General features: G+C 37.0%; 1 protein-coding gene and 1 long non-coding RNA gene across 6 annotated transcripts in view; one reads left to right on the top strand and one right to left on the bottom strand.

Annotated features, from left to right (window-relative positions):
• The window catches only part of LOC140530976 (uncharacterized), a 32,309-nt gene extending 10,940 nt beyond the window's left edge, over window positions 1–21,369 (top strand). The window contains exons 2-3 of the long non-coding RNA XR_011976211.1: window positions 18,013–18,125; window positions 19,935–21,369. This is a non-coding gene — a long non-coding RNA (uncharacterized lncRNA). The remainder of the gene's footprint in view (window positions 1–18,012; window positions 18,126–19,934) is intronic.
• The window catches only part of CACNA1C (calcium voltage-gated channel subunit alpha1 C), a 1,037,023-nt gene that overhangs the window by 608,210 nt on the left and 404,205 nt on the right, over window positions 1–24,608 (bottom strand). The gene's annotated exons all lie outside the window — the stretch shown is intronic.

Raw genomic sequence — 24,608 nt, 5'->3', positions numbered from 1 at the left:
TTCTCCTGCCAGAAATTATTTTGCCCAATTGTATGCCCATAAATTTGACAGTCTTAGTGAAGTGGATGAATATTTACAAAAATATAAATTGCCCAAATTAACAGAAGAGGAAGTAAAAGACTTAACCCCATCTGAGAAAAAGAAATTGAACAAGCCATCAATGAACTCCTAATCTCCAGGGCCAGATGGATTTACAAGCAAATTCTATCAAAAATTTAAAGAACAATTAATTAAAAACAGTCTATATAATACTATATGGACTATTTGGGAAAATTGGCAAAGAAGGAGTCCTACTGAATTCTTTTTATGATACAAATATGGTACTGATACCTAAAACTTAGAGGAGCCAAAACAGAGAAAGAAAATCATATAATAAATATAGATACAAATATTTTAAATGATATTAGCAAAAAGATTACAGCAACTTATCATGAGAATAATACACTTCAATCAGGTGGGATTTATACCAGGAAGGCAGAGCTGGCTCAGTATTAGGAAAACTATCAGCATAATTGATCATATCAGCAACAAAAGTAACAGAAATCATATGATTATCTCAATAGGTACAGAAAAAGCTTTTGACAAAATGCAGTGCCTATTGAAAATATTGGAGAGCATAGGAATAAATGGAGCCTTCCTTAAAATAAGTGGTATATACCTAAAACCATCAGCAAGCATTATATGTAATGGGGATAAGCTAAATGCATTTCCAATAAGATCAGGGTGAAACAAGGATGTCCATTATCCCCACCGTTATTCAATATGGTACTTGAAATGTTAACTTTTAGCAATAAGAGAAGAAAAGGAAATAGAAGGAATTCAAATAGGCAAAGAAGAAGCTAAGTTATCACTCTTTGTAGACAATATGATGATATACTTAGAGAATCCTAGATAATGAAATAAAAAACTACTTGAAGTAGTAACTTTAGCAAAGTTGCAGGATACAAAATAAACTCACATAAACCATCAGCATTTCTATGTATTACTAGCAAAGCCCAACAGCAAGAGATAGAAAGAGAAATTCCATTTAAAGTTACTGTAGACACTATAAAACATTTGAGAGTCTACCTGCCAAAATAAACCCAGGAACTATAGGAACACAATTACAAAACACTTTTTGCACAAATAAAGTCAGATCTAAATAACTGGAAAAACATCAGTTGCTCCTGGGTAAGCTGAGCTAATATAATAAAAATGACAATTCTACCTATATTAATCTACTTATTCAGTACCATACCAAACTACCAAAAATTATTTTATAGAGCTAGAAAAAATAATATCAAAGTTCATCTGGAAGAACAAAAGGTCCAGAATATCAAGGGAATTAATGAAAAGAAATGCTAGGGAAGGTGGCCTATCTATAATAGATCTTAAATTGTATTATAAAGCAGCAATCATCAAAACCACTTGGTACTGGCTAAGAAATAGAGGGGTGGATCAGTGGAATAGGTTAAGTACACAAGACACAGTAGTCAATGGCTACAGCAGTCTACTGTTTGATAAACCCAAGAACCCCAGCTTCTGGGATAAGAGCTCACTGAAAAAAATTGCTGAGAAAACTGAAAAATAGTGTGGTGGAAACTGGGCATAGACTGCTGCCTGACACTGTATATCAGAATAAAGTCCCAATGGGTACATGATCTAAGCATAAAGGTTAATACTATAAACAAGTTAGTCAGATTTATGGAGAATGGAGAAATTTTTGGTCAAATAAGAGATAGAGAACATTATGAAACGCAAAATGGATAATTTTGATTACATTAAATTCAAAAGGTTTTGTACAAAGCCAATGTAACCAAGATCAGGAGGGAAGCAGAAAACTTGGAAAGAATTTTTACAACTAGTCTCTGTGATAAAGGTCTCATTTCTCAAATATTTAGAGAACTGAGTCAAATTTACACGAATACAAATCATTCCCCAATTCATAAATGGTCAAAGGACATAAACAGGCAGTTTTCAGAGGAATAAATTAAAGCTATCTCTTGTCCTATGAAAAAAATACTTTAAATCACTATTGATTAGAGAGATGCAAATCAAAACAACTCTGAGGTACCACATCATATCCATCAGATTGGCTAACATGACAATACAGGAAAATGATAAATGCTGGAGAAGATGTGGGAGAGTTGGAACATTAATTCATTGTTGGTGGAGCTGTGAGCTGATTCAACAATTCTGGAAAGCAATTTAGAACTATACACAAAGGGACATAAAAACGTGCATACCCTTTGACCCAGCAATATTGCTTCTAGCACTGTATCCCAAAGAGATCATAGAAATGGGAATAGGACCCACATGTACAGAAATATTTATAGCAGCTTTTTTTGTGGTGGCCAAGAACTGGAAATTGAGGGGATGCCTACCAACTGGGGAATGGTTGAACAAATTGTGATATATGAATGTAATGGAATGCTATTGTGCCATAAGAAATGATGAACAGGTGAACTTCAGAAAAACCTGGAAAGACTTATATGGCCTGATGGTGAGTGAAGTGAGCAAAACCAGGAGAACCTTATGCACAGTAACAGCCACTGTGTGCAAAGATTGCTTTTTTATATACTTAGCCCTTCACAGCAATGTACGGACCTAAAACATTTCTAAAGGACCCATGATGCAAAATGCCATCCACATCCAGAGAAAGAACTATGGAGTTAGATCACAGAATGAAGCAGATTATTTTCTCTTTTGTTATGTTTTGTTTTTCTCATGGTTTCTCTCTTTCCTTTTAATTCTTTTATGCAAAATGGCTAACATGAAAATGTGTTTAATAGGAATGTATGTGTAGAGAATATATAAGATTGCATGCCATCATGTGGGGAAAGGTGGAGGGAAGGGGAGAAAATTTGGAACTTATGGAAGTGATTGTTGAAAACTGAAAACCAACAAAATAATAAATTTTGGGGAAAAGAAAGAAACTTCTATACCAATTCAAATAGTGCATTGTAGTCATATTGAGAGTATTGTTTGAGAAACAAGGTTAACTTAACTGACCCAGAGTCACATAGCCAGAATGTGTCTGGGGCAGGTCTTAAACCCAAGTGTTCCTAACTTTAAGACTAGTTCTCTATCCAGCAGGAATCACAGCTTCTGATTCTACCTTAGTTTAAAGCAAAGTCTAAAATCAAAGAAACATGTAGGTAAAATGAGGCTCTTCCAAAAGTAAACTTGCCTGTTCAGTCCTTAATCTAACCCAGGTTATTTCCCAGACTTAAGCAGAAGTTCAATCTTGAGTATTTCCTAGGGTAACATGCTTTCTAGAGATTAGACACCTATCTCCAATAACCCAGATTTCAAAATATATTGGGATCAAAAAGCCTTTTTATATTAACTCTTCTTTTAACTAACTACGCAAATGTCTTAATGTAAGGCATTAATTTGCTGTTTTAATAATCTTCTAGGCTGTGCCAAACATGCATAAATGTGTTTCAAATGTGCTTGCCCTTCCCCCCTACTCTAAGATTAATTTGGGCTCCACTATCTTTGACTCTTTTATCCCTGCATTCCTCTGAATTTTTCTTAACTAGTGGTGACAAATCTTCATTTCTACTAAGATTAGAAAAAAAGAACTTCAGGAGAATCTTGGTAAATAAGAACAAGGAGGAGGAAAAGGAGAAAGGGAAAGGAGGAGAGAGAGGGGGAAGGAAAGGGAGAGGTGAAAAGAGAAGGAAAAGGAGGATTAAAAAGAGGAGGAGAGGGAGAAGAGGGAAGAGAAGGAGGAAATGAAAGAGGAGAAGGATACAACTTATACCTTAAACTTTACAAAACACTTCATTTGAGCATTTGAGCATCACAATTCTGTGGGCAAGTACTATAGAAGCTAATCTTCCCATTTTCCAGATGAATAAAATGTAGTTCTACTTAGAAAAGAATGGACTTGAGGATCTCTCTATCACTTGCAGTCTGTTATGATGACAGTCAGATCATTATCACCCATGAAGCAAATTCTGAAGTCCCCATCCTTAACCTGTCTCATCCATCTGTTTAGAGTTCTAATTGAGGAGACAGCTTTTGACTGATTATCACTTTCCCCTCTCTTTGATTGAGACCATCTGTATCCACTGTCTCTTTGAATCAATCATGTGTTTCTATCTTCATTTGGCATATTAGGACAAGGACAGTGGAAATAGCGCTAATCCCTGAGTCTGCAGATTCCCCTAACACAATGTTTGTATACCCGATGTGGTAGCAGACCAAAGTAGAGATTTTTAAAATATCTCCTTAAATAGGAAGGGAGTAGGTACTTTCCAAACAACCAGCTTTCATCTCTGCCATAAAATCCTGAGTGATTCTCAACCTCACAACACCTCAGTGAAGCAGGTAGGTGGTGAGTAATGTTATCCTCATTTTGCATATGGAGAAAATGACACACAGAGATAAAGTGACTTGCCCAAGGTCACACAGCAAGTCAGCCCTGGAGCCAGGGATTGGATCCAGTACTTTTTTGGATCACAATCCATTCCATTGCGCTCAGTGTCAAAATCTCTTTTAAGTTTATGGAATATTAAATTTTACAACACAGGACCATTGATTCAGAGCCGAAAGGGACCTCTCCTCATTTTATGAGGAAGCAAATCCCAGCAAAATAACTTGTCCAAAGTCACACAAATATTAGACTGTAGACTTGAATCCAGGTCAAGCACTCTTTTTGCAATGCCGCTGAGTCTTGATAGTCAATAGTACTAATAAAATTTGGTAAAATAGTTATTTCCTGTCTACCTTCTCCAGATCTGAGACAGCTAAATAAAATAGTTTCTCTTTACTTAAAAGATACCTATGACTCCCTTGAGTACATGAATTGTTAAATGGTCTACTCCTGGAGTACAGGAAAGGTATACATGCCTCCTTATATGTATATATGTCATGAAAGCTCACCCAGAAGCCTATGATTCCAATTTCACTAATATAAGTGCACATTTTATTTTGCTTAATTTTCTTTTTCATTAACTTAATAAACACCAATATAAACATACCACTATATACAATGAACAGAAGCAGCAGATTGTTATAGTGAAGCTCTTTTACTTACAGCTTGTTTTTTTAAAGTACATATTAAATTTAACACAGTTTCATCAACAATTTACTACTTGTCCGTGTCCCTTTCTGAAATCCCTCTCTGGATTTTTAAATATTTCATTGATTCTCTTTTGTCTCTTTTCTTTTTTTTCTGAACTACTATCACTATCTGCTCAATCTCTGGAGCAATTCTGTGCCCTTCCTCCACCTCCAATATAGGCTCTCCTTTCTAACAACTAAGAAGAGTTGAAACTGTTCTTTGGGGTCAGTTCATTTCATTCAGCATCATTTTGAAAACTGTTTGTTGATGCCCTTTGACCATTTATTTATTGAGGAACAGCTCTTGTTCTTATATATTTTCACCAATTTCTTACACATCTTGAATATCAGCCTTTTATCAAGGACATTTTTTGCAGTTTTTTCTTCAGTTAACTATTTAAACAGCAATGATATTAATATTACAAGCTTATTTCTATACCAAATTCTTTGTTTATGCATGCGCTTAATCCTCCTTTAACCACCTCTTCCTTCCAAGGTTCCTCCAGGTCTCTACAATCTTCTGGTGCACCCTCAATTATAGGAAATTGTAAGTAACTAGCACTTTCACCTCATTCTTTCTTAGTGTATTCTTTTCACCCTTCCTTTTACTTTCCTATCTTAAAATTGACAAAACAGGAAAGACCAAAAACTTGCATTTTGTCTTTTTTTATTCCCTCTGTGACCCTTGAAGGCAGCAGGATTATGAAGGGACCTTTGTTTCTTCTCCCCTTATTAAAATGTAAGTATTTAGCTATTATTTAGCAACTCCCAATTCCTTGAATACATTTGCTTTCCTAAGCTTTTCTTTCCTGAACTTGTGTTTCAAAGATTCTATCGAGCTTTGGTTTTTTCATCAGAAACGTTTGAAAGTCTTTTATCTTATTAAAAGTTCATTTATTTTCCTCCTGTAGAATTTATACCTGGTTTTTCACTATGTCATTCTTTGTTGCAAGTTTTCTTTCTTTGAGTTTTGGAATATTTTATTCCAAGACTGCATCTTCTTTTTAGTAAGTGAAAAATAGCTTCAGATAATCCTAGCTTGGGTTCCATAGCACTTGAACTCTTTCTTTCTGGCTGCTTATATTGTTTTAAATTTGACCTGGGAGCTGTGGATATTGATTAATGCTATTCATGAATGTTTTCAGTTTAGAGTTTCTTTCCAGAAGTGATCCGTGGGTTTTTTCCGCTTTAACTTTACCTTCCGGTTCTGTCAGTTCTGAATAGCTTTTATCTAAAATGATTTCCTGAAATATAGTTTTCAGGTTTTTTTGCTTGTTTTTTGTTTTTGGTCATGATTTTCAAAGAGTCTGATGATTTTCAAGTTATATTATCTTGACTGGCTTTCCAGGTCAGTTTTTTTCAAGATAAGTATCATGTAATCTTCTAATTTTCCAGTCTTTGGATTTCCTTCTATTACTTCTTGTTATATTAAACCATTGACTTCAATCTGTTTCTTTTATTTTTCAGAAGCCTATTAATTGGGTAAGGTTTTCTATCTTAAATTCTAAACTATTTATTTCTCCTTTCATTCTTTCCCTGAAGAGTTCAAATTTTCATTTTTAAAAGCCTCTTGATTCATATCTTCCATTGTAGGGTACTTTTGCCCAAATGATTTTTTTAATGCTCTATTTGAATTTATTGTGGCCTTACTCTCTTCTTACTTCTTGAACTTCTCTTAACTTACAGTATTTCTTCATTTTATTCAAAATTTTCTTCTGCTTGCCCATATCTCCAATCTTAGTTCCTGGATTGGGACTTTGTGTCTAAGCCAGACTCTGCTCTCAGCACCTTCCCCTCTTGGAAGGGGAGGGCAGGCCATGCTTGGTTGTGTCTCCTTTGGATTCTGCTGCCCCTTTATAGTTCTGAAGACAGGGACCAGGCCCTGTACTCTGCCACAACCCCCACCTTTGGTCTACATCACCTGATGGCCCAAGATGAGTGCTGTCCTTTACCCCCCCTCAATTTCTTTTTCTTTTTTTGTGCCCCTGACAGATTCCAACTAGATATCTGTATTTGCTATTGATCTCAAGAGTCCCCTAGTATTCAGGTTGTCTGGATGCTATACCAACTGTATCTCTTGCTATAGCTCCAACGAAGACTTCAGGCTTCTTGGAGAGTCTGCAGATTTGTATCCACTACCTGGCCCCATCTTTGTTAGCAGTAACTGACCAATGGTTGGCTCCATCACCCACAACTATTCTGACAGATCAGAGCTGAGATCCCACTGACTTTGGGTACCATTTACCAAAGATTAGAATAATTTCTAGGAACATTAATGAGTCCCCCTCAGAAAACTTAGAGGTTTCTGACCGTCCTCTTATCTAGTTGTAAACTGAATAGAGATTACTGGTATTTCTCTTTAGCCTTACTGATCATTGTTTAAAATTATTTCCTTTTAAATATTTGCTGAGATGTTTGTCTAGGGAACTGAGCTCTTTTGTGTCACCATCTTAACCAGAAGTCCAAGTGTATAGCATTTTTTCCAATCATCAGGTCCTTGAAGGAGTTGTGTAAACTGATTTTTTATGAAATGAAGGCTTTAACTACTTTAGGAATTGTGCAATAAATTCTCACCTCCCTCTCCCCACATTTTGTTTGTTTGTTTTGCAAAGAATTCTTAAATGATATGAACAATTTCTTCTAATTTATCTCTGGCAAATTAAGGTATCTGTGTGTGCATATAGACACGCATGAATAAGCATGTATATGTATGTATACGTATATGTATGTATATCTATTTATATATTTTTTATGTAACATGTGTGTGTTTTGCTTATAGCTGCTTGCATTTGCATAACATACACTTTTTGAGGTGGTTTCTTCATGACAATCTTATGTGGAAGGTATGTAAATATTATTGATCTCATTTTATAGATAAGGAAACTAAGGCTCACAAAGGTGAAATGACCTGAATAGGATCACACAAGGAGTAAATATTACTGCTTGAAACAATAATAGCAATTTCCATCCAGGCAGTACTCTAAAGTTTGCTAATGGAGACACCTGTCATTTCAACCTTTACCTCAATCAAATAAGTCCCAAACCTTTCACAGGAACAAATAACAAAATGGACTAATTAGAGTTTCACCTCTCATTTCAACCTCTTCCCCCCACCAGAGGCAGGTGGTTAGTGAACAATAAGAGAGCACCCCTTAGATAATCTCCAAGGTGAGGGGTAGATAACACCCTCCCCCATCATGGAATTGAGTATCAGCTGTCCCTATTGTACACATGAAGGTCACAGAGGATCATGGGACTGCCAGAACAATGGGGAAACCAGACAACCATTTGTTTCAGCCCCTAAACCTCCATTCCTGTGCCGGTGAGGTAATTGGAAACAATGGGGTAAAATTAAAGAGCGCAGAGTCAGAGCATAAATGAAAAATGTCAAAGTATGATGAGTACTCGGGAATGTGAACAAGAGAACAGCCAGTCTGAGGAGGTGGAAAGTCTGCATGAAGCTAAGCCAAGGGCGGTGCTGAGTACCTCATCTCTTGTCATGGAGGGGTGGGCTTAGTGGAAAGTACAATGAAGTTGGGACTCCTGGGTTCCAGTCTTAGCTCAGTCACTTAGCAGCTGTGTGATTCTGAAAAAGTCACTTAAACTCTCCAAGTCTCACTTTGTTTACCTGTTAGTTAAGTGGAGATAATAAATCTTGTGCTGCCTACCAGTCCAGTGAGAGGTCTAACCTATAAGGTCTTTTGCACCTGATACTATATCTCTAGTAAAGGACACTTAACCCCATTTTATAGTTGAAACAACTGAGGCTCAGAAAGGTTAAATAATTTGACTAAGGTCACAAAAGTAAGTGGCAGAATCATGATTCCAAATCCATCATCTGACTCCAAATCCAGCATTCATTTCATTAAACCACACTGCCTTCCCTTTTCTAGTTTCATAAGGGACAAAACTAAAGGGAATTAAATTCAATTATATCAGAGGAGATGTATTTAAGAATTAATGAACTTGACAGAAAGGGACATTAAATTATGGGATAAGTAACCAAGAGAAAGATATAGAGTTTCCAAATCTAGAACCATTAAGAATGATTATAGACAACTGTCTGCTTTGGTGGAATGGACTTATGATTTCACTGGTATAGGACTTCCCAGGCCAGGAAACTCTCTCCCCTAAAGTAGGTTAGCACATTTTCTGCAATTTATAGTCCTAAAGAGTTGAATAACTTGTCCAGAGTCATAGCCAGTATGGATTAGAAGTTGGTATTTGAACCCTGGTTGTCTTGACTTCCATTACACTATGCTAAATCTTGTTTTATTATCTATTTTATTTATTATTTCTTTTGTTATATAATGTATATTATATTATAGCAGACATGGGTCCACGAAGAGCTTGTATAGCTTCCTGAAATGCCTAACTTATTCTTGTGGAATATCTTAGCTAATTATGGTCTTCTGGAATATTGGTTAAATATGCGAATGAGCTACTTCCAAGAAGACGATTTAAAATTTTCAAGCATGAGTGGTGGCACAAGGAAATAGTGAATGCAAAGGCAGAAACAACACCTGATTCACAGGAAAGACAGTCTTTCTGAAGATGTCAAAGGCTGCATTAGGCTATGGGGATGTCCCAAGAGAAGGAAAAGGGAGAAGAAAATGAAGTTAAGTGGGGAGGGTGAGAAGCACAGAAGGAGGAGAGGAAAGGCTGTAATGGAAGAGATGACGCAGTCCTTCAGCTCTCATCTGGTTGGCATTTGCTCCAAGTGGAGAGTTTTCAGAACACTCTCCAAAGGAAAACCAGACTTCTATCACATTCAGAGTTAGCCTTGACATTCAGAACTCATCCATCTTGTTAAGTGTTTACCGCTGTATATTAAATAAGTGAAAGGACAGAATGGGAATCACCGCAGAGACCTTCAACTCTGCCTCGTTGTTCCAATACTCCTGCTTTGGAAGGTTGCTTTTTCTTTTCTCCCTCCCTCCCATAGCCTTACCCTCGGCACCAATGCCCTCCCTTTTTTGTTCCCTCCCCAGTTTACCCTGGAGTGAAGAGTTGTGTATAATATCAAAGCTGATGTGAAGAGGCCGCTGACTGCGGCCAGATGAGAGTGGCCCCTCAGTATAAACCAGTCCTTTTTTGGACTTTCTTTCTTCCGTTGATTGAATATTTACACACTGAGATCAAGACACCACCAAAGCTCACCGTCTGAAAATATGTTCATGCACGCCTCATTGGTTAAAGCACTGATTTGAATACAGCCCTAGCTGTCATATGACTCACTATTGTGGGCCTCTATTTTCTCATCTATAAAAGAGGCATAACACATGTGTGGGTGTGTATGTATGGATTGTTAAGAGGAGGGCAGTTTGTCAGACTTAAGGGACTCTGATAATAAAATCACAATTTCTAAATCTCATAACCATTTGTAAAGTGGGTGTGTCATTATCCTCATCTTACAACTATATTTTTATTATCCCACAAGAGTAAGAATATCTTACATTTGCATAGTGTGTCACAGTTTTTAAACATTTTCTCAAATATAGTTTCATTTCACCCTCACAACAGCCCTGTGGGGGAAGTGGGACCAACATTTATCACTATTTTACAAAAAGAAAATTGAGGCTCATCTTGCTCACAACATATCCAATAAATGCTGAAGCTAGGACTAGAATGGATGTCTTCTGACTCAATTATCAGTCCTGTTCCCATGTCACTTCTTTTGGATCTAAGAGGATTATAGAGTCAAATAGGTTCAGTAATAATTACAAAGCACCTTCCCTTCCATTGGTCCCAAATTGTATTATGCGATGGTTGGGCCAAGGGAATTAGTCATTTTATAATTAGAATCATGATAGATGTAAAGGTCTAATGGAAATACAAGGTTCAATAATAAATGAAGTTCAAGTGGAAGGTTATTTTATATAGACTTTATCAGGTGTGGCTATTCTTAGGCAACTTAATTGAATCTTTCTAGTTTGGTTTAACAACAATCTCCCTGATGGGGATGGTAATAAGTAGCACTTCCATGTATTAACTTATTTAAGTCTAACAACAATCAAGTGAGATAGGTAGTGATATAATTGCCTTCCTGTGTCAGATGAGGAAACTGAAGCTTTGAGAAGTTAACATATCCAGTAAGTGTCAAGTAGTATATGAATCTTGGTCTTCCTGACTCCCAGTTAATGCTTCACTACCTGTGATAATTAGAAATCTCACTGGAGCCAATTCTCCTTCTGTAGTTCTAATGACTTTGTATTCTGTATTGCTCGCTCTCAAGAGTATCCCTATGTATGGAGAGCATTCCCTGATGATGGGGAAGTGACCAAACAATAGGTCTATGAAATGAAATGTCCTCCTACAGCGATGGAGTATTGGGGTGGCAAAGGGAAACAGTGTTAGATTTGAAATAATCAGGGGAGCATGGTTTAAATCCAAGTTCTGCAATTCACTTCCCTAGCCCAAATAAATCTCTCCTTCTATGGTATTTCCTATTAGAACTACTCATCTGTAACATAATTATTTTTAAAAAAAATTTTTGAATTAACTTTATAGACTATATAGGCTATAATCTCCTGGAAGGCAGGGACCACTTCTTCAACCTCTTTGTGTACTCCAAGGCATCCACAACTTTATAAATTTCAGGCCCTAAAATATCTGTTGGTTGACAAAGTAGTGTCTATTACTTTGCTTTGGGGGAACATTCTCAATTCCACAGGAAATTTAGAAACACTAACACATATTCCTGGGGGAGGATGCACTCAGGTTCAATACTCAACTCAGTTCTCAAGTTTTGTGTCATCAAAGTGGGGAGAAACACCATGGTTTCCCAAGTGCAGCTACTAACTCTCTAGTATGATATCCTTTCTGTCCAGGATGTCACCTAGCAACATATATTTTATCATCTTTCAGTTTCCATGGCACCAATGGCTCAATATTTCCCCTGCTGACTGTCAGATGAAAAGTATGGGACAATGGAATGTGGAGGTAGGTAAAGTCCCAGCTGCATCCCAGGGGAAAGAAGTGTTTCCCTGATCCTTTGGACTGGCCCCAGGGAAATGTTCCCTGGAAGCTGATCACAAAGATTCCCCACATTCCAGTACCAGACCATGGATTTAGTAGCTATGCTCTTCTTCAGGCTAGAAGGTGAGCAGGGCAGGCAGAGGGACTGCTAACTAGATGTGTATTATCAAATAAGAAACCAATAGCTAGAAGAAAGAACTTCAGGGTACACACAATGTAAACAGATCATGAAGGAATGTGTTGGTTCACTACTCTTTGACAGACACGTGAGTTAGGTTGCTTTGGATTTTCCAGTGAAAGAAAAAAAAGAAACAATCTCCTAAGATTTCAGAGTTAATTCAGAGAGTATGGGAAAGTAAGTCAAAGTGTTTGAGATGGCAGATATACTTACTTGTGCACTCCACATTCCACCCCTGCCCACCAACAACATGTAGAGATACAACTGGATTTTTATGGCAGGATAAAAAACAATTTCTTCCCTCATGGTTGAAGTCTAGAATGATCTGTCCCCTATAGTCTTTTGCACTGATTTTACATCAGCATTTCTCCTTCCCACATTCTCCTTTGCCCTGTTCCTGAAACTTCAAGTTTTTTTTTTCTTCAGAAGTGAGTCTGCAAAGGGGTGGAGAAGTGTAGAGGATTTAGATAAAATTGTGAAAATAGGGGAAGAAAAGAGAGAGAAAAGTGTGAATGGGAAGTGACTCTGGTAAACTGAGATACAACATTTCAAGGGAAAAGTGATTGTAGCTAAAGACCCTGAAGCATTTTCAGATTTCCTTTTGTTTCATTGAGAAAAATAGTTTGACCAGATTACACAAATTAATGCAAAGGAATCAGAAAAGTCTGCTTTCTACTTTGACTGATGACCAAAGGTGGAGCTCAGCCTTGGGAGTCCAAAGATAGTAGAAGTAGACTCTAAATATTGTTATATAGCTACGGGGTTCCCAATAAAAGTATCTAATAGAAGAATCACATCTCATATAAGCAAACAAAAGTATAACTCCTTAAAGTCAATTTAACAAAATGCAATGAAAAAACAAAAGGAAAAACTATCAGACTTCTTGTCTGGATTTAAGAGAATTCTGTCTCAGATGCCATGTGACCATGGGCAAGTCACTTAACTCTCTACACCTGTCTCCTTACCTATCAAAATCATAGGGTAGATGTGAAAATCAAATGAGATAATATATGGAAATTCTTTTCAAGTCTGAAAGCTACCATATAAATGTCACTTATTATTGTCTCATTCTTACCTTTTTCAATGGAGGTGTTATAGAAATGGTCACACAATAAGTTGCTAGTTTCTATTATTATTTTACTTTTGATGTTCCATGAATTATTACACAGGTAAATAAAATAATGTTTTCATACTTGAAGAGTTATTGCATTGTAAGGTCATCTTCTATAGGCTGGCTCAGAGTATCCTTGGTGTAATTCCAGTAGTAGACACAAACGGGACAAAATATACTTCCTTCTGTTCCCATATGATTTTGGTCCCCTTTGCCAGATTCTCTAGATTTTGAAAGTTTTTCATTCTACATTAGTTGGAGATTATGAGTATTTGATATGGCAACACTTACCCAAAATCATTGTTCTTGTTTTTATACATCAATGTTATATCCAGGCAATTGTGGGCAGCAGTTGAGTTTTTGAAAATGCTTGAGTTCCAACAGATTTTATTGGTTGAGATGTCCAGGATATTTTGAAGTTTATATTTGTAGTATAGAGATTTGCTGTCTATCAGCTCATAAAAGGTACAGAGGTTCTGATGTATATTTCAAGCTACCAGACCATGTCTTGTTCAGAATTTAATAGCTGCCAAAGTGATGTGTTGTCATTTCTTTGCATAATCTACATAGATGACTAGGTTTAGCATGTTTAAGGATAACCTTTTGGTAATTTCTGATGGCAATGACAAGGTCTTGGATTGTCATCATTAACCTTTCTTTTTCCCATTCAATGGTTTTTTGTCAAAATAGAAGTTGACTGAATTTGTGCAGATGTCACCCATGGAAGGTCATTTAATTCTATCTCAAATAAAATTAAATAAGATAAAGGTGCCTAGCATAGTGCTGGCACATTTCAGGTGCTATGTAAATGTTTATTCCCTTCCTCTCCCTTCTTTTCTTTTCTTTTCCTTTCCCTTCCCTTCCTTTCCCTATCTTTGGACCTTAGCCTTTTCACTGGCTTCATCCAGAGGTTAAAGTAAGTTATTGCATTGATAAGCAATTCTGGATTTGCTCTCTCCAAAGGCATATACTGGTTGGTTATCAGCCTTCACTATTCCTGAGTAAAGTGATATCTGGTTGTTCCAGAAGGATTTCTGTAGATTTATGACTTATTATTATGCTTTCAGGATGTCTATCTTCTTCCTCCTTTTTAAGGTGAAGAAGTGTTTACTTTTATACAGCTGTCTTAGGCTTTGTGTTTCATTAATGTCATATAAGTTTCTGTTATTCATTTTATAATTCCAAAGTATACATTTAGGCTAGCCTTGCAAAGATGTTAATTGCTTTGAACATGTCATCATCACTGATTTCAGAATGTCAGTAAATATCTGAAGTATTCCGCTACAGCCTTCAATTTGATATTTTATTATCGTCATTGTTATTATTAGTAGTGACAGCATTCTATAAATTAGTTTGCTGACACAGGAGTTAGGAGAGTGACCATTATGGGAGGAGAGATGTAAGGAATTAAAGGAGAGTCTAAGAAGAGATGGCCCTGGCATAGATCCCTAAGTAGCTGAAGTTCTTTCTCTGATTTAAGCAAAAACTCAATTAGGATTCAAAGCTGATCCTGTCCACACAATTTGCATATAGCTTAAGTAAAGTGCATTTATATAGGGCGTTACTCAGGAAGTCAATTTCAAACAACTACACCATCATACTCCCTACAATGCCATCTCTTCTCCCTTAAGTTCAGAGGATTTAAGAAGCACATTTATTTTTGGAAGAAATAATGCAAAATAAAGAGAAGATAAACCTGAGGTGAACTGAAGGCAGGTAGTCCAGAAACTGTGAGAGAGGGACAGAAGATATTCAAGTTCTTAGCTGTTTTTTCAGACATCAGATACTACTTTGAATCCAAATTCTATCTATGGAGGAAGGGAGTGAGCAGAATGGTCCTTCAAGCCATGAGTTTGACTTCTAAGGGAATTGGATTGTTACTAAAAAATATCGAGTTACATTTTTTAGCTGAAGGAAAGCAGATCTGACCTCCTCTAATGCTCCTTGATCACACTCAGTTTTTCCATCATTACATTTTTTTTTCTAAATGGAGGCATATTGCACATTAAAATCCACAAGACTAATCAAGTATTCTACTCTCAGGGGTAGGGTTGATTATAGTACACTTAGTACTATAAAACTTAGCTTTTATAGCATTTGAAAGAAGAAATATTATTTGTAAAGAAAGACATGAGACATTATGATACCAAAAGAACTGTAATTGGAGTTGAGTTCCTACTATGACATTTATAAGCTGTGTGCCCCTGGACAAGTCACTGTACTTTTCTTACCTTCAGTTTCCTTATTTATAAAATGAAAGGCATTAGACTAGACAAGCTCCATGGTCCCTTCCAGCTCTAACATGCTATACATATACTTCAGAAAAATAAAAGAAGAACTAGAATTAGGGATTTAGTGTACTGCTATTGAACTCTGCTAAAACAAAACGGTACACTATTTTTGTTATATCACACCCATACTCAAAAACCAGATCCTAGATGCATGTGCCTGGCTTTTATGATGCATTATAATTTGGCCCCATCCTGCTATATCTACCATTACTCCCCAATGGAGTTTGTAAAAAAACAACCAAACAAATGAATTGTTGATGGAATTGACAATTTGTAGAACATTCTGTAAAGCAAAAATTATCCAAATATAAAATGGCTAAAATGTCCAATCCCTTTGACCCAGAGATTCCATTGTTAGGCATGCACATACTGAAGCAGTCAGTGATCAAAAAAAGGAAGAAAAAAAGGAAGACCCTAAATAAACTGAAATATAGCAGTATTTTTTGTAGTAGCAAAGAATGGGAAACAAAGTATACACCTACTGATTGTGGAATGGTCAAACAAACTGTGAAACATGAATGGAATGGAATGGAATGTTACTTTGTCACAAGAAACGACAATCATGATGAATATAGAGAAGCATGGAAAAGTTTACATGACCTGACACAGTGATTTAAGGAGAGCTGGGAAAGCAATATACAAAATAACCACAATATGCATGGAAAGAACAAGCACAAAATGGTAGAAATATTTTTTGTTATAATTTGAGCCAACCTATAAAATTATAGAGATGCCTCGCCTTGCTCTTTATATTTATGAGACAACATGAACTGGACCTATTAGATAATATGATGCCACATTAATTCCCACACTAATCATTTCTTTGGTTTGAGTCATCATGCATTGAGATAGCTCCTATTAATAAAATGTTTCCTGAGGGAAGGAAGAGAATGACATAGTAATATTAGCATACACTAATACATTTTACTTCAATAAAATCCATGACCTCATGGAAAGGTCCAAGAGGTGGGCAATAATCCTGTGACGTAGGTATTGCAAGTATTATTGTCCTTATTTTGGAGCTAGAGAAACTGAGGCTAAGTGCCTAAGTCACACATAATTAAATTGTAAAACAAAGACTAAAACTTAAGTCTTCTGATTTTTAAGACCAATAGCCTTACTATTATGCTGAACTGCTTCTCTAGAGATAGAAGCCAAGGTCAAGACAAACCTTATTTACTTTATTTTGACTTCTTGGGAGCTCTGAATGAAAAAAAATTATCTCCTTCCTTAGAAAAGTGGAGTATTTTCATCTTTCTTATATGGAAAAATCAAACTGAATGAAACACCAGTGTCCTTGCCCTAATATTCTATCCCATTTCAAGACAGACCCCAACTCATGTCATTGTGGTTTTTTTCCAATAGAAATGGATTTGCGTGTTTCTTCTGGTGATATAGATTGCAAGGCATCCACATCTGCTCATCTTGCAAAACTCCCATTCATGTTCTTACTGGAAGCTTTCTTTGCTTGACATTGGCATCAAGAAGACAACAGCAGAGTACTCCGACTGCACCAGATTGGCATCCTTTGCTATCACCACATGACCAGACCACTGTATTCTATCATGTAGTTCCTTTGATGACATCCTTTATTTCTGTTTTTCTTTTAATTTTTTGTTTGTTACATGTTACTTATGCTCACACCCATCACGTATCTCTCTAATTGCCCACTGTGTGATAGTTATTTTCAATTCTTTGAGGGCTGTTGTGTTCATTGTCTTCCAGTCACACAATACATATAGACTATTGGTAGAGTAGAAAGATGACCTTTAACTTCTGGCAAAACTGTGGGGTTATTAAAATTTCCTGAAGGCAATCTAGTTCACTGTCCTTTGATTTGTCTTTGATTCTGGTCCTATCTTGTCCTTTGGACTATTACCAGTAAATTGGTCAGCCAGTCAGTCAACAAGCATTTATTTAGTATTTACTATGTACCAGGTGCTATATTAACTGTAGGGGATACAATAAAAAAGGGGAAAGGGGGGAAACCACACATCTTAAAGCCCCTTCCTCAAAGGGTATATATTCAAATGGAGTAGACAATACATAAAAGATATGTAGATATAAGGCACAGACAGTTTGGATGGAAGGTAATCTTATTGGGGAAGGAAAGCTCTAATTGCTGGGGAGACCAGGAAGGACCTCTTACAGAAGATGACATGTGAGTCTTGAAAGAAGCTGAGGATTCTAAGAGGAGATGAAGAGCGTGAGCAAGTGTCCTAGATTTTTATGTGTGTAAACATATAAGCATACATGTTAGAGAGACAGAGAGATGGACAAGTTCTTTAGAGGACCTTTCTATGCATCTGCACATCATTATCCATTATCCAGTAAATTCTTTAACTTCCCAATATGTTTGGATTCTTTTTTTTTTTAACGAATTTTTGATTTCATTAACGTAGGGGCACCATGGAAGGAAATGCACTCCATCAATGCAGATCAGGAACTCAACATACTTACAGATCTGCCAGGAGCATTGAGATTACATGGCTTGTCCACCCTACTTATGTCCAAGGTAGAATTTGAATGCTTTCCCTGATTCTGTGGTTAGTCCTTTATAACATGCTAAGCAGTCTCTCTTCTTAATTCGTATTTTTATTGTTTAAATTACTAACTTCAAGAAATTCTGTGCTGTGTTTATGTTTTTAATGGGGAAAAAAGCCCCATAACTACCACCTACCTTTCACACTCAGGAAAAGACCAATCACTAAGGAGAAAGATAAGTAGAATAATCAGTTCTGTTATTGTTTTAAAAGCTGGCTGTAAAGACCATAGATCAAGCAGAGCGAAGTTATCATTCAATCTATTTGCATTTTATGTAATAATGCTCTAATGATTCAATTAGCATCGATTCTTCAGCTGCAACAATATTTTCTGTTGGATCCAGTAATTTAGCCCTTACTGTTGATTGATACAATCAATTACTTTAAGTAATGGAGCTGTTTGCAAGAAATTTATTTAATAATTCACAAGTCAATTTTAAGAATATTGGGGAAAGAAGAGAACAGACAGAAAATGTGAAGGGGGAAATAAAGAGAAGTTTGGAGAAGCTTTCCACTAGTAAAGAAGTAGGCCCCTTCCAGGGAAGGGACAGAAACCCAGTTGGTGGAGGTATTTAAGAACAGATACTCCTGAGAAAAAGTCTGAGAACATCCTGTGTGATGTCAGAGATTATGCTAACTGACTTGGAAGGTCTTGGAGGCTGACCCTTGATAACATACTCTGATGTTTTCCTAAAGGGCAACTCACTTGCCTTATAGCTGCATCCCAGGGTGGCTTACACTAAAAGCCTTTTATAGAAGGAAATAGTCTCCACCAGTGGAGTATGAATATAGAAAAATGTGGAAAGCATCATGTGCATCTCTGCCTGTCCAAACCTAGCAGCAGTTTTATTAGAATAATGGCCTTGGGGCAATATTTGGAGGCACAGATCTGACCTATGTCAATTCCCCGTGCAGAAATCTTTTGCCTCTGGAATAGCATACAAACCCTTCTGTTTGGCATTTACAGCTTTCCACAATCTGGCTTCAGTTTGCCTTTTCAGACTTATTCATAAAATTAGAATGTGCACTCTATATTCCAGCCATGCCAAGGACTCGGAATTCCATTTACTATCTCCCCACCTTCACACAGGCTGACCCCTTATGCCTGGAATGCACTCCATCCTCTGAGGGTCTTCCCTTCCCAATTTGATTATTTTTATTATTTTAGATTAAAAGGGTCATCCCTTGACTCACTTCTTAAAGAGATCTATTCACTAAAGTTGTATTACCTCACTCAAAGTGAGAACCTGAAAAGTTCTAAAAGGGCCAGGGTCTCACACTGCATCCTGGGCCATCTTCAGTTATCCTGATGTATATCTGACCACTGGACCCAGATGACTCAGGAGGAGAAAGTGAGGATGGTGACCTTGTGCAGCCCTCCCTCACTCAAATCAATGTCAACCGCAAGTCATGTCATCATTTCCCTGATGTCATAATGCTCTTTGTAAACGAAAGACAAACACAACAACAATCTCCAAGGAAGCTTAGTTTCCTTTAAGGCTCAGTGTACTAGCCACCATCTCCTGGGAAAACCTTTCCTGATATTTTCCCAGTGCTTAGTGCCCACTACCTCCTCAGATAATCTTGTATTTACTTCCATATGTATCCCCCAGAATAATATAAACTCCCCTGAGAGCTGGGACTGTTTTTTTATTTTTATTTTTGTATCCTGGAGACTAGCACAGAATAGGCACTTAAACATTTTTCTTGAATTGTTGAATTGAGCTGCATTTGCCAAGGTGAACTCTGACATTTATTTCTAATTTTCTGATTATATAAAGGTCCTCGGAGATCCACAAGCCCCAAACACAGCTGAAAGGAATCCCCTCTATATGACTCCCCAAAATTGTTCATCCAGCTCCTACTTAAACACCTCCAGTGATGGGAACAACTCCAGAAAAGGACCAGAAAAACAATGACAGCTGACATTTGTACATCACCTCCAGGCTTACAAAGCACTTAACTCAAAATAATTCTGTGAAGTAGTGTAATTATTATGGGGAAATTAAGTTTCATAAAGATGTATAATAGTGATAATAATGTGGCAGTATGCAAATTAACTGGGCTAAAATAAATAAATACATTTACTGACTTATGCAATAAACTTTACAACTTACTATGCCATTGACAGAAAATTGTTAATATAATGACAGAAATTGTTAATGCCAAATGTAACATGGACTGCCATTCCCTTAAATGATCCTTGTCACCATTTCAGTAATGTCCTTACATCCCTACTCTTAAGATAGTTACTCTTGATTAGAATGAACTGAAAAACACCCTAGGTCCCCCCACCCAGGGATATTGCCTTGTTGGGGAGCCCAGCTCAAGCTGGATCTCAGTTTCTAGTGTCCTTGCTCCCTTGTAATGGGAATCATGGCATGAAGGGTAAAATAACCAGAATGAGGTGACCTCTCTTGCCCAGATGCCAAGTGTCACAGGGGTCTCATGACCAGGCCTTAATACCTCATATGGCCTCCTCTGCCTTTCCTCCAAAAGGAATAAGAAGCTTTGCATGGATCTTGGAGTTGGGAAGTCCACTGGGTATCCCCCAGGGTGGCAGGTTTGCTACCTTGTTATCTCAGTTAAAGATGCTTTATTTCTCAACTCAGGACCTTGATTTATTTCAGGATTAGACACCATTTAAAAATACTTAGTATGCAACATGTACTCTTTTTTGCTACAATAATTTGTTTTACAAGGTTTGGCATTGAATTCAAACAATTTTGACATATATTCTTTAATTCATCATGAAACTACACTTTTATCCAATTAGATAATAAGATTACTTTTGATGAATGGTTCATTTTTTCAGCATCTAGCCCTGATTATTGCCCATAAGTTTTCTTTTCATCTTTTTCCTTCATCAGTTTTCAATAAGGTTTAAAACAAGGAATTCCCAGGCCACTGAAGCATGTTGAATCTCCATCTCTTGGGCTTTTAAACTTTCATGATGTGTGGCATGATGCAAAGTTATATTGCAATACTCCTTCTCCACTTGGAAATTTCTGTCATTTGAAATAATTTCGCTTCTATTATATCAATATATGTTTACCATTCCCTCAGTGATTTCTAGACCTTATGTAAAAAAGGTCATTTATGAGGGGGTGTTAGAGTCTGACGAAGATCCCTAGATCTCACAGGCTTGCCTTGAATTATGACGATTGTGAATTAAATGAAAACAATTTCATCAGTAAAAATTATCTTTTTCCAACATTCAGTTTTCCAGTCTTTGTACTGTCTTGCTCATGATGAACATTTTTTTCTCTATAGTAGTAGTTAGCAGGTAATTTTTTTACTACTAGTTGTGCATTGTGGCCTTAAATAATTCTTGAAACATTTGACTTCTCTACAACTATAGCCATCGTAATATTCCTAAGTCATTAAGTGTGCTCTATTTTCTCTCCTTTCCCACTTCTCCCCTCCCTACATTGAAAAAAAGAAAAACAAATCTTGTAAAAATATGCATAGTCAAAGTAAAACAAATTCCCACAGTAGCCATATCCAAAAATATATGTCTCAATCTTCACCCTGAGTCCACCTCTGTCAGGAGGTAGGTAGTATGTCACAGCATGAGTCCCCTAAAACCAGATTTTTTACAAGGGTCTCATTTTTCTTATACATTCTAGCCACCAAAGAAATCATGGATATAGACTCCCTTTTCTGAATTTCTCACAAACAATACAAAACAAAACTCAACAAATAAAAAATATCATCGAGAAGGAATCCCAGCAGTGCTTGGAATTTATTCTCCAACTGGAAAAGTACAAAAAATACAAGTTATTGACCACTAGTTTTCTATCCAGGTATTACAATATACATATTATTCCTCCCTATTAAAAAGTCATATAGCCCAGCATAATTCCTTTTTCCTTTTGACCAAATAACAGAAAAAAAATTTCAGGACCAATAGATCATGCTGGATGCTCTTCTCTCAACTCCATTAAGCCCTAATTTATTTATAGGGGAGCTGTGGAGAGAATCAAAGATCTTCCTCTAAAATCAAATAAGATGGTAGAAACAAATCTTAATCAATGTCTCTTGGGGATGTCTGGGTTATGGGGTATAAGAAAAGAAAGCAGAAAAATGTTTCACATTTTCACAACAGAAAAATTTTTCTATTTTTAGAAAAGGATGTTTAGAAAACCCAGAGAATCAGTGACAGGGAGGATGAGTGGCAAAGATTTTTGCTTGATATTTTAATAAAGTACCCATACCAAGAGTAACATCTTCACCAACCTCATGGCACCAAGACTTTTGATGGTAACACCCAGCTAGCCCAGGCCCCAGACTCATTCACTGTCACAATAGATACAAGCCCATGGCTACCAGCAGGGAGACAAACCAAAATACAGAAGCACTTGCACAAGAGGGTTTAGATGATGAAAGGCCACCATAATTCAAACCAGCAGAGCACCAGGACCACAAAGCGTAGCATTTTCACTGTGGTAAAATCTTCAGAATAACCCAGAGATCAAGTTTAAAGTCCAAGAGTATGAAGACTGTTCTTTAACACAGTGTTAGGCCTCCTTGTTATGGGAGGTAAGGTACAAAAGCAGGTAAACAATCTCTTCTCTTGTGCCAGGCCATTAGACTACTCAAGAGGTGTGCAATGATTGTCATGGCAATCCTCTCTTGATAATGGTATTCACCTTTGCTTTGCAACATGCATCCCTGTTCTGTTGAAGCAATGGCAATGCGAGCTAAGGAGGAGAACAGGGTTAAAAAATCCAACACTGAAATCAACCAAGATTGCCAAGAACTTTGAGTCCAGGAGTTTTCAAGTGGATGAAGGAAGAAACAGCTGGTGAATCCACTCTAGGATGAGGCATAGAGAAGAAGGTATAGTATCTTTGGTATTTTCATTAAAAGCCTAGAAAGTTTGGGTACCCCCCAAAAAGTTAAGTAGCCCCCCTTGTGTAACTTCCTTGCCCTTCTCTTCTGAGAGATCACCTCTAATGCTCCAATGATAATGTTGCTTATGGGAACTCTACACAACTACATATACATATGTGTATATACACATTGCAGCAGAAGAAATCAGACCATGACAATGAGTGTCATGGAAAGGGAACAGGATTAGGAGTCAGGAGACCTGGATTCTAGGCTTAGCTTTGCCATCACCTTTCAGTATGAACTTGAGGTTGACACTCTATATGTCTCTGGGCCTCAGTTTCCTCATATATTAAATTGGGGTGGTGGTGATAAGGATTTCTGCTCAAGTATAAGTTGGGTCAAATGACCTTTGAGATCCTTTCCAAGTCAGATTCTGTGATTCTGAAATTAAATAATGGCTGTAATTTATCTATATTATCTAAGTAACTCCACCATTCTGTGATGTCAACTTACTGAGGGAAAGATGTTGTAGACTTTGCACTTCAGAAATTCGGGATGTTAGGGCACACACAAAGGCCATTCTTCTTTGATGATGCATTAAAAAGATCACTGAATTGAGAGTCAGAAATTAGGTTGGAATCCTAGTTCTGCCCTATATTAACTGTGTTAACTAAGGCAAGTCATTTAATCCCCTAGGTCTCAGTATTACTATTTGTAAAATGAGATGTTGGACTACAAATATTCAAGGTCCCTTCTATGTTTAACTCTATGATCCTATAGTACATTTGACAGAACATTGGTGGCAATAGACTAGAACTGAAAATGGAAACCAAAAGTTGGTTCCTTAAGTATTATCTACATAATTATACATGTTAAGACTGGTCACTTAACCTGCCACCTCATTTTCCCACAAGGGTAGATCTTGAATAGTACTGTATTTTACATAGGAATAACCCTGATACATGATTATGTCCCTGGGACTGTTCAGGTGTAGCAGCCTTCTAAAAGCAGGGGGATGGAACTTAGGCCTTTTCTAAGCTTGTGATTTTATGGTGTACTATTCTTCCAAGAAAAAATAGTTCACAGTTAAGCAGTAGTTTTAAAATGTATAACCCATGATTTTCTGGGTGAAACAATTAGCCCCGAAGTTGTTTCATTTATTGGCATAGTCACCATAAAATGCCAGGGTTGGTGCAGTGCCCAGCTGCTAACCAGACTTGTCTGAACTGAGCAGGGGAAAATGAGCGATCAGAGTTGGAGCCTGGCCAAACAGCTTCCTCAACTTTGTAGCTCCAGATGTTAGTCTGTCATTGTAAACCAATTGAGTTAATTGGGAATTTCTTTGGAACCATTCAATGTTCTGAGTCCACTCCAACAATGCAATGGTAAATGAAATTTGAGAAAGCAGGAAAGGCAAGACAAAATTTCCTTGGAATTAACTTACCATTTCCCACCATGGCAAGTATTACCTCCCAAACACCTTCTTATGCAACTAGGTTGGAGTGGTAGAGGAGACAATTGAACCTTAAGGTCTCACACCAGAAAGATTTCCTTTATATTAAAAAATGTGCTTTTCCTTCCCCTGAAGCATCAGTCTGACATATATGATGAAAGGCTTG

This window comes from Notamacropus eugenii, chromosome 3 (genome assembly GCF_028372415.1).
Source record: "Notamacropus eugenii isolate mMacEug1 chromosome 3, mMacEug1.pri_v2, whole genome shotgun sequence".
Lineage (NCBI taxonomy): Eukaryota > Metazoa > Chordata > Mammalia > Diprotodontia > Macropodidae > Notamacropus > Notamacropus eugenii.
The sequence above is the reverse complement of the archived record's forward strand: the minus strand, read 5'-3'. Positions and strand labels throughout refer to the sequence as shown.